Source organism: Mauremys reevesii, unplaced genomic scaffold (assembly GCF_016161935.1).
Source record: "Mauremys reevesii isolate NIE-2019 unplaced genomic scaffold, ASM1616193v1 Contig27, whole genome shotgun sequence".
NCBI classification, from domain to species: domain Eukaryota; kingdom Metazoa; phylum Chordata; order Testudines; family Geoemydidae; genus Mauremys; species Mauremys reevesii.
In genome coordinates, this window is record NW_024100837.1 from 492,730 (window position 1) to 500,827 (window position 8,098).

The 8,098-nt window shown below is 43.0% G+C and overlaps 1 long non-coding RNA gene across 1 annotated transcript; it reads right to left on the bottom strand.

Moving 5' to 3' along the window:
- Positions 1-263: 263 nt before the first annotated feature.
- Positions 264-7,469, bottom strand: LOC120393645. Its single transcript, XR_005592100.1, has 3 exons — positions 7,008-7,469; positions 6,739-6,892; positions 264-303 (listed from the first exon to the last, which is right to left on the bottom strand). It is a non-coding gene; the product is annotated as an uncharacterized LOC120393645 (long non-coding RNA).
- Between the last annotated feature and the right edge of the window lie 629 nt (positions 7,470-8,098).

Genomic DNA, 8,098 nt, shown 5'->3' on the forward strand with positions numbered 1-8,098 from the left:
TTGGATAAATGATTGGAAAAATAGATCACCCAGCTATAATCAATAGGACCTAGTCATTTCTAATTCTTTAAAAAAAAAAAAAAGAGAATGATTTTAGGTAGTCCAAGCAAATGTCAATACATAGAAAAGGGTCTGGGGTTTTCTGAGCCTGCAACCAAACAGCAATAATACTGCATGATCCTCCATGAATTTCATCTTACTGCTGAAGCCAATTTAATTTTCACTTTGCCTTTAAATCTGATGCAAATGTAATGTGTTTTTTTCCCCTTCAGTCCTCTACGCTGCTACTCAGCCATAGTATTCCTGTGATGGAAACAATTTAAAACATTTAGAGAGAAATGCTAAGGTTAACCTTTCAATCTAGACTCCAGAAAAATAATTATTCAGCCATTACCAATAGCAAAATGTTAATATAACTGCCAGGAACTGTTAAAAGAAGAACACGAGCCACTATTTAAAAAAAAATCTATTTTAGAGTAAATGAAAACATATTGACCTAATTTCCTAAGGACTCTAAGGGGTGCATGAAGGAGACTTGCTGCTGTAAATTATGTATTTCCCGTGTCAGTAATGAAGGTAGGAATGAGGGTCTGGTAACCAACTTTCCCCCTGTTACTAATTTTTTTTTCCAGTGGCCCGTCAGTGAACTGGAAAAAATTAACCATGCCACATTATCAGCATGGAATTTAATAGCTGCATTTCTAATGAAGCAGGTGATTTCAGGGATTAAAGTAAGAGGTGAAACTGAAAGCAAGGAGATAAGGGATCGTGAAAGAAAGGTAGAGAAGGCTGGTGTGTGACATAGGTGTTGGACCTAGGGGTGCTGCCGCACCCCCTGGCTTGAAGTGGTTTCTGTTATATACAGGGTTTATAGCTTTGTTCAATGGCTCTCAACACCCCCACTGAAAAAACTGTTCCAGCACCCCTGGTGGGTGATTGGTGTTGTGGAAGCAGGAACCTACGGTATGCTCAGGTACTGAGTACCCTCCAATTGCACTGGAAAGTGAAGGTGCTTAGCGCCTCTCAAGCTTTGATCCCTAAAGCCTTTGTTTTGCGAGATACTTAGGCAGGTGCCTGACTTCAAGTACATGAATAGTCACAATGTCTTAAATGGGCTTGAATCATAAAATCATGGAATATCAGGGTTGGAAGGGACCTCAGGAGATCATCTAGTCCAACCCCCTGCTCAAAGCAGGATCCATCCCCAACTAAATAATCCCAGCCAGGACTTTGTCAAGCCTGACCTTAAAAACCTCTAAGGAAGGAGATTCCACCACCTCCCTAGGTAACCCATTCCAGTGCTTCACCACCTTTCTAGTGATTTTTTTTCCCTAATATCCAACCTAAACTTCCCCCACTGCAACCTGAGACCATTACTCCTCGTTCTATCATCTGCTACCACTGAGAACAGTCTAGATCCATCCTCTTTGGAACCCCCGTTCAGGTAGTTGAAAGCAGCTAGCAAAGTAGGAGCCAGGACTCTGGGTTCTGTTTCCAGTCCTTCCACTAGTCTGCTGTGTGAACATGGCAAGTGTGTTCTATACCTGTACATATGTACATAGCTAGTTCATTGGAAAGTCGGCTGTAGATGGTGGTCCACAGTATGCAATATTGCCCCAGGGATTCATAGGATCAATACAACTTGTTACTGGCAATCCAAATGGAATCCTCTGGCAGCTCCTTACAACAGGGGAGTCACGTAACCACTCTTTGCCTTGGTTTACCCACCTGAAAATTGAGATTAATAAATCATTGCCACATAGAAGTGATGCAAGGCTTAATTACTTAGAGAGAGAATGTGCCTGCTGTTAGTATGGATTCAAAGTGGAGGGAGGAGTATGAAAGGAACATCTGCTGCCTGTATCCCCTGCATCAATACCCGTTCCAGTAGAAGTCCCTGTACATGGATTACAGTGACTTCTCCTTCCTAGCATATTTGGTGGCCAAAATTGTCCCCAAAGGCAAAATGTGGAGAAGTTCTCATGTGTGGTGAGAAGGCAGACTCATGAGAGTCCACACCCCTCTGTACTATTCAAAGATGCCAGATAGTTGAGGATCCTACACAGTACATAAGGTGGTGCATAAATTACAAAGTGTTTTAGGTGAAAGCTACTAAACGTCACCCACATCCAGCCACAGTGTGACTCTCTCCACCACATTTACAAGCATGCAGAAGCCTTTGAACTAACGAGAACTAGGTGTTTTAGCTCAGGCAGTTGAGGTTCATGGTTTTAGACTGAGGAAGTCCCAGGTTTGAATCCTACTGCCAATGACCCAAACAGAGCATTGAGTTATATTTGCAAAAATGGTTGTTAAATCAAGAGAGTTGTGTAAATTTGAACTGCCTTCTGCTCTCCCAGCTCAGGCTTGAAGAGCAGACTGTAACCTAAAAATACAAGCATTCCAAGCTGAATCTGTAATGTTAAGGTTTGGATCACTTCAATTAACCAAGTTCAAGTGGGTGCAGATTTCAATACAGACCGTTTCCCAAGCCGTATAATAAACACCTGCATAAATGAGATGTCTAATTTAATTACCCCTTAGCAATTATAAATCTGCTTAGCCCAGAAATGATAAACTGATTTGTTTCATGTTCATATTTTAAAGTAATCTCAGGAGATGAAAGTCAGGACGTTTAGATTTATACACTATGCTCCCAATATTTCTGTCCTTTCTCACATTAAACTCCAATTGACTTTAAAAATATCAGTATTTAGTAGCACTAACAGAAAGCTGCTGGCCTTAAAATTATGTCTTATTTGCTGAGAACCTTTTTATGTGGTCTACAATGTGTCTAGCACAGTGTTGGCCTCTGTAAACCAAAATGAAACAATAATAAATACTTATAATGACATGGGGAAGGTTTTTGGCGACAGTCAAAAGGCTCAGGCAGGTGTAAGGCAGCCCCTTATTCCCTTGCGCTGGCTACTTATATCATGATGGGGAGTGGTGGGGTCCCCAGAACTGCCACATCTCTCCTCCACCCAACACAGGTGGATGGAGTCTGACATAAGAATGGCCATACTGGATCAGCCCAAAGGTCCATCATTATCCTGTCTTCTGACAGTGGCCAATGTCCAGTGCTTCAGAGGGAATGAACAGAACATAGAATCATAGAATCATAGAATCTCAAGGTTGGAAGTGACCTCAGGAGGTCATCTAGTCCAACCCCCTGCTCAAAGCAGGACCAAACCCAACTAAATCATCCCAGCCAGGGCTTTGTCAAGCCTGACCTTAAAAACCTCTAAGGAAGGAGATTCCACTACCTCCCTAGGTAACCCATTCCAGTTCTTCACCACCCTACTAGTGAAAAAGTTTTTCCTAATATCCAGCCTAAACCTCCCCCTCTGCAACTTGAGACCATTACTCCTTGTTCTGTCATCTTCTACCACTGAGAACAGTCTAGATCCATCCTCTTTGGAACCCCCTTTCAGGTAGTTGAAAGCAGCTATCAAATCCCCCCTCATTCTTCTCTTCTGCAGTCTAAACAATCCCAGTTCCCTCAGCCTCTCCTCATAAGTCATGTGCTCCAGCCCCCTAATCATTTTTGTTGCCCTCCGCTGGACTCTCTCCAATTTATCCACATCCTTCTTGTAGTGTGGGGCCCAAAACTGGACACAGTACTCCAAATGAGGCCTCACCAGTGCTGAGTAGAGGGGAATGATCACATCCCTGGATCTGCTGGAAATGCCCCTACTTATACAACCCAAAATGCCATTAGCCTTCTTGGCAACAAGGGCACACTGTTGACTCATATTCAGCTTTTCGTCCACCATAACCCCTAGGTCCTTTTCTGCAGAACTGCTGCCCAGCCATTCGGTCCCTAGTCTGTAGCAGTGCATGGGATTCTTCCGTCCTAAGTGCAGGACTCTGCACTTGTCCTTCTTGAACCTCATCATATTTCTTTTGGCCCAATCCTCTAATTTGTCTAGGTCCCTCTGTATCCTAGCCCTACCCTCCAGCGTATCAACCACTCCTCCCAGTTTAGTGTCATCTTCAAACTTGCTAAGGGTGCAGTCCACACCATCCTGCAGATCGTTAATGAAGATATTGAATAAAACCGGCCCCAGCACCGACTCTTGGGGCACTCCACTTGATACCGGCTGCCAACTAGACATGGAACCATTGATCACTACCCGTTGAGCCCGACCATCTAGCCAGTTTTCTATCCACCTTACCGTCCATTCATCCAGCCCATACTTCTTTAACTTGCTGGCAAGAATACTGTGGGAGACTGTATCAAAAGCTTTGCTAAAGTCCAGAAATAGTACATCCACTGCTTTCCCCTCATCCACAGAGCCAGTTATCTCGTCATAGAAGGCAATTAGGTTAGTCAGGCATGACTTGCCCTTGGTGAATCCATGCTGACTGTTCCTGATCACTTTCCCCTCCTTTAAGTGGTTCAGGATTGATTCCTTGAGGACCTGTTCCATGATTTTTCCAGGGACTGAGGTGAGACTGACTGGCCTGTAGTTCCCTGGATCTTCCTTCTTCCCTTTTTTAAAGATGGGTACTACATTAGCTTTTTTCCAGTCATCCGGGACCTCCCCCGATCGCCATGATTTTTCAAAGATAATGGCCAATGGCTCTGCAATCTCACCGGCCAACTCCTTTAGCTAATCCTTAAGTGATCCATCCCCATTGCCCATTCCCAGCTTCTGGCAAACAGATGCTAGGGACACCACCCCTGCCCATCCTGGCTAATGGCCATTGATGGACCTATCTTCCATGAATTTATCTGGTTCTTTTTTGAACCCTGTTATACTCTTGGCTTTCACAACATCCTCTGACAAAAAGTTCCACATGTTGACTGTGCGTTGTGTGAAGAAATATTTTCTTTTATTTGTTTTAGACCTCCTGCCTATTGATTTCATTAGTTAACCCCTAGTTCCTGTGTTATGAGAAAAAATAAATACTTCCTTATTTACTTTCTCCACACCAGTGATGATTTTATAGACCTCTAGCATATCCCCTCTGTTATTCGTCTCTTTTCCAAGTTGAAAAGTCCCAGTTTTATAAATTTAGCCTTATATGGAAGCTGTTCCTTACCCCTAATAATTTTTGTTACTCATTTCTGTACCTTTTCCAATTCCAATATATCTTTTTTGAGATGGGGGATCAGATCTGCACACAGTATTCAAGGTGTGGGTGTACCATGGATTTATGTAGCGGCATGTGTTCAATGGTATAGCTACACTGGCAAATTGTGAGTTGTATGCTGCAAGAAGATAGATACAGTGGAGTTACTCCCTCTTTGAATCAACAGGGAGACCAGGAGAGATTATGACTCCCTGAATCACAATCCCTTTCCCACACTGCTCCAGGGGCCTTCACTGCCCTGTGCTCATGGTGGATTGTAAAATCAAGATCAAGCCCTTAACCTGGTTAGTGCCCCAAAGGCCAATGGTTTTGAAGTCTAGAGTAATGTTAATCAATCAGATCACAGGTTTAGTAAATAAAAGGTTCCTGATTTGCTGGAGCTGAATTCAGAGGAAACTGCACTTACCACAGGGTGAAAGTTAATTTCTTTTCTGGATCTCTAAACTCATCTCCTCTTTGACAAGTTAGCTTAAAAAGAAAGTCATGTTTTGAAATCAATGGGAAGATTTCAAAATATTCCTGATGAAAACTTCCAGACTGTACATAATAACACATGCTGTTTTGGTGAGAGTCACCAGATGATACTATTACTCAAGGTCTTACAAGTTTGTTTTCTTAGAGGGCAGGTTCTTTGGTCTGGGAAGACATGCTTGTGCTATTTTGAGTTTTGTGATGTGGTGTCTTTTGGGTGCTGTGGCAAGCAGCAAGGGGGCCTGTCTGCTATTTGTGACCACCTGTGTTCAAGGCCTGCTGTATATAGTGTAAATAAACAAGTTGAATTAAAATATATACCGAGACTCTGCATCATGATTTCTCTTCCAACGTGATGCTAACTTGTAAGGCCTGGACAACAGCTACTCCTTGACAGAGGGGTGATGATATATTGATTATATATTTCAGTGAACAGCAAGATTCATGGTCCCTTGAGATAAATATTTACCTTTTGGTGTATATTTAAGGTCAGATTAGGTATGCCCCATCTGCTTTGCACTACTCCAGCAATGTGAAGCAGCCACAAACTAGGCAGAAGTGGCCTGTTAAACCAAGTTTATGGATGCTTTGCATCACTGGACTGTAACAAAACAGCCGGAGCGGACCAGCGAATATGGTCCATAAATTGCAAGATGCTCAGGGTAGGGATCTTCTTTTCATTTACATTTTGTATAGCTCTGAGGACACTGTTAGCATATATTAAACAACAAATACGAGTGATAATAAAGCCTGACATTCACCTCGACAAAAATCAATGGCTGCTTATTGTAACTGTTTTGCTGATGGAGACATTGAAGCATAGGCAGGTGAAAGCCAAAAGTGTTCAAAGCTAGGTGCTTAAAATGAGGCACTGGAAGCTATCAAATACAAATGTGGATTTTCAGGGGTGCTCCCATTATGCAATCTATCCTTTGAAAGTCAAGCTTCCTTTATTTAGGCACCTAATTATGGATCTAGGTCTTTAACTTTAGGCACCCAAGCTTGCATAGTGCTTTGCCCAAGGTCATGCAGTGAGCTGGGGCGGGGATAAGCATAAAATGCAGACGCCGTGGGGTCCATTTCCATTATAGATCACAAAATAGAAGTGCAATCGCTGCCTGTTCAGCAGTTCCGACGGAAATGAGAAAAAATAGTGATGTTACTCACCTGGGTGCTTCCTGCAATGTAAACTTTGTTACTTGCTTCTTTGTGCAACGCCTGGAGTTCCTGGGACTATGGCCTTGATACCACATAATTATGATAAACGCACACATCCTTGCATGGAGCTCTGCAGGTTCACGCTGAAGATAACAGTGTATGCCTGACCCAACGAGAAAATTCCATCTCAGTTATAGCAGGAGCCTGAGCCATCATTTTTATATAAATAAACTTTTCTCTTTTTTTTAAAAAAAGGGACATACTGGCCTTTCTTATACCTCTGGTATTCCCTGATCACGGCTAGCTCAGTAGCCTGTCCCTTGAGCTTCTCTGAATCTCATAGCCACTTGTACTCCTGGTCTCACAGCGTGATGTACTATCCTAATAAAACTTGTTTTATTATTCTTACATCCACCTCCAATAAACTTTTAAGTGCTTAAACTACTCCAAGGGACACTGTCAAGGTTGGTAAGCCAATAAGAGCTCATGAGCAACCTTACAATGAAAGAAGCAGTAGGTAATACCCACTCCTGGGTGACAAGATTGAGATAAAATTTCAAAATATGTATTCCCATTATGTTCTGCCTGCAGGTGCTCAATAGGGGATGAATGTAATGTACCCAAATCCACTCCATATCACTGAAACATCTAGCAAATCCTTCCCCGCTCTGGCAAACACCTTAGCGAAAAGGCAGCATAGTCCAAGTACATATAAGTGGTTTAACCCTCAGGACACTGGATAATCCCTTTGAGTGTGTGTCACCTTGAGGATTAATGATTTGACCAGGGTTCCATATGAGCATCTGGAGGGCATGATGTCATGGAGATTGGTTGCTAGGCAGTGGAGGAGGCTGGGACACATGGAATGAGGAGTATCATCTACTGTTCCCCTCATGTGGGGAGCTACCACACCCCCAGGTCTGATCTGTCAGTGACTTCAATAGGAGTTAGTTGCTTAAATATCTTTCAGAATCATGGCCTGAGTGATCACTGAACACCTCAACCCACAATCCCTCTTGGCCAGCCCATACAAAATGCAGCTGCAAAGATCCCCTTGCCTCTCCATCCACCTAACAGTGTCACATGCAGCTAATCAGCCATGGCCAAGTCTCATCTTCATCACATTACCAGTTTCCCATTTGGGAGCATAAAGTCTTCAGAACAGGGATTTCAGGCGGGGGGGGTGGGGTGTCTCACTGTGCCTGCGCAATGTGTATCATGGCTTGGGTGCTCCTGTAATATAAATGATAACATATTTTCAGATCCAAACTTTGTAGTTGGATCCCATCTTTATAAATGGCTGAAGCCAGAAGCCAAGATTCAAACCCAGCGCACCAACAAATCTTTGTGAAAGTTCAGATCTAGCAGT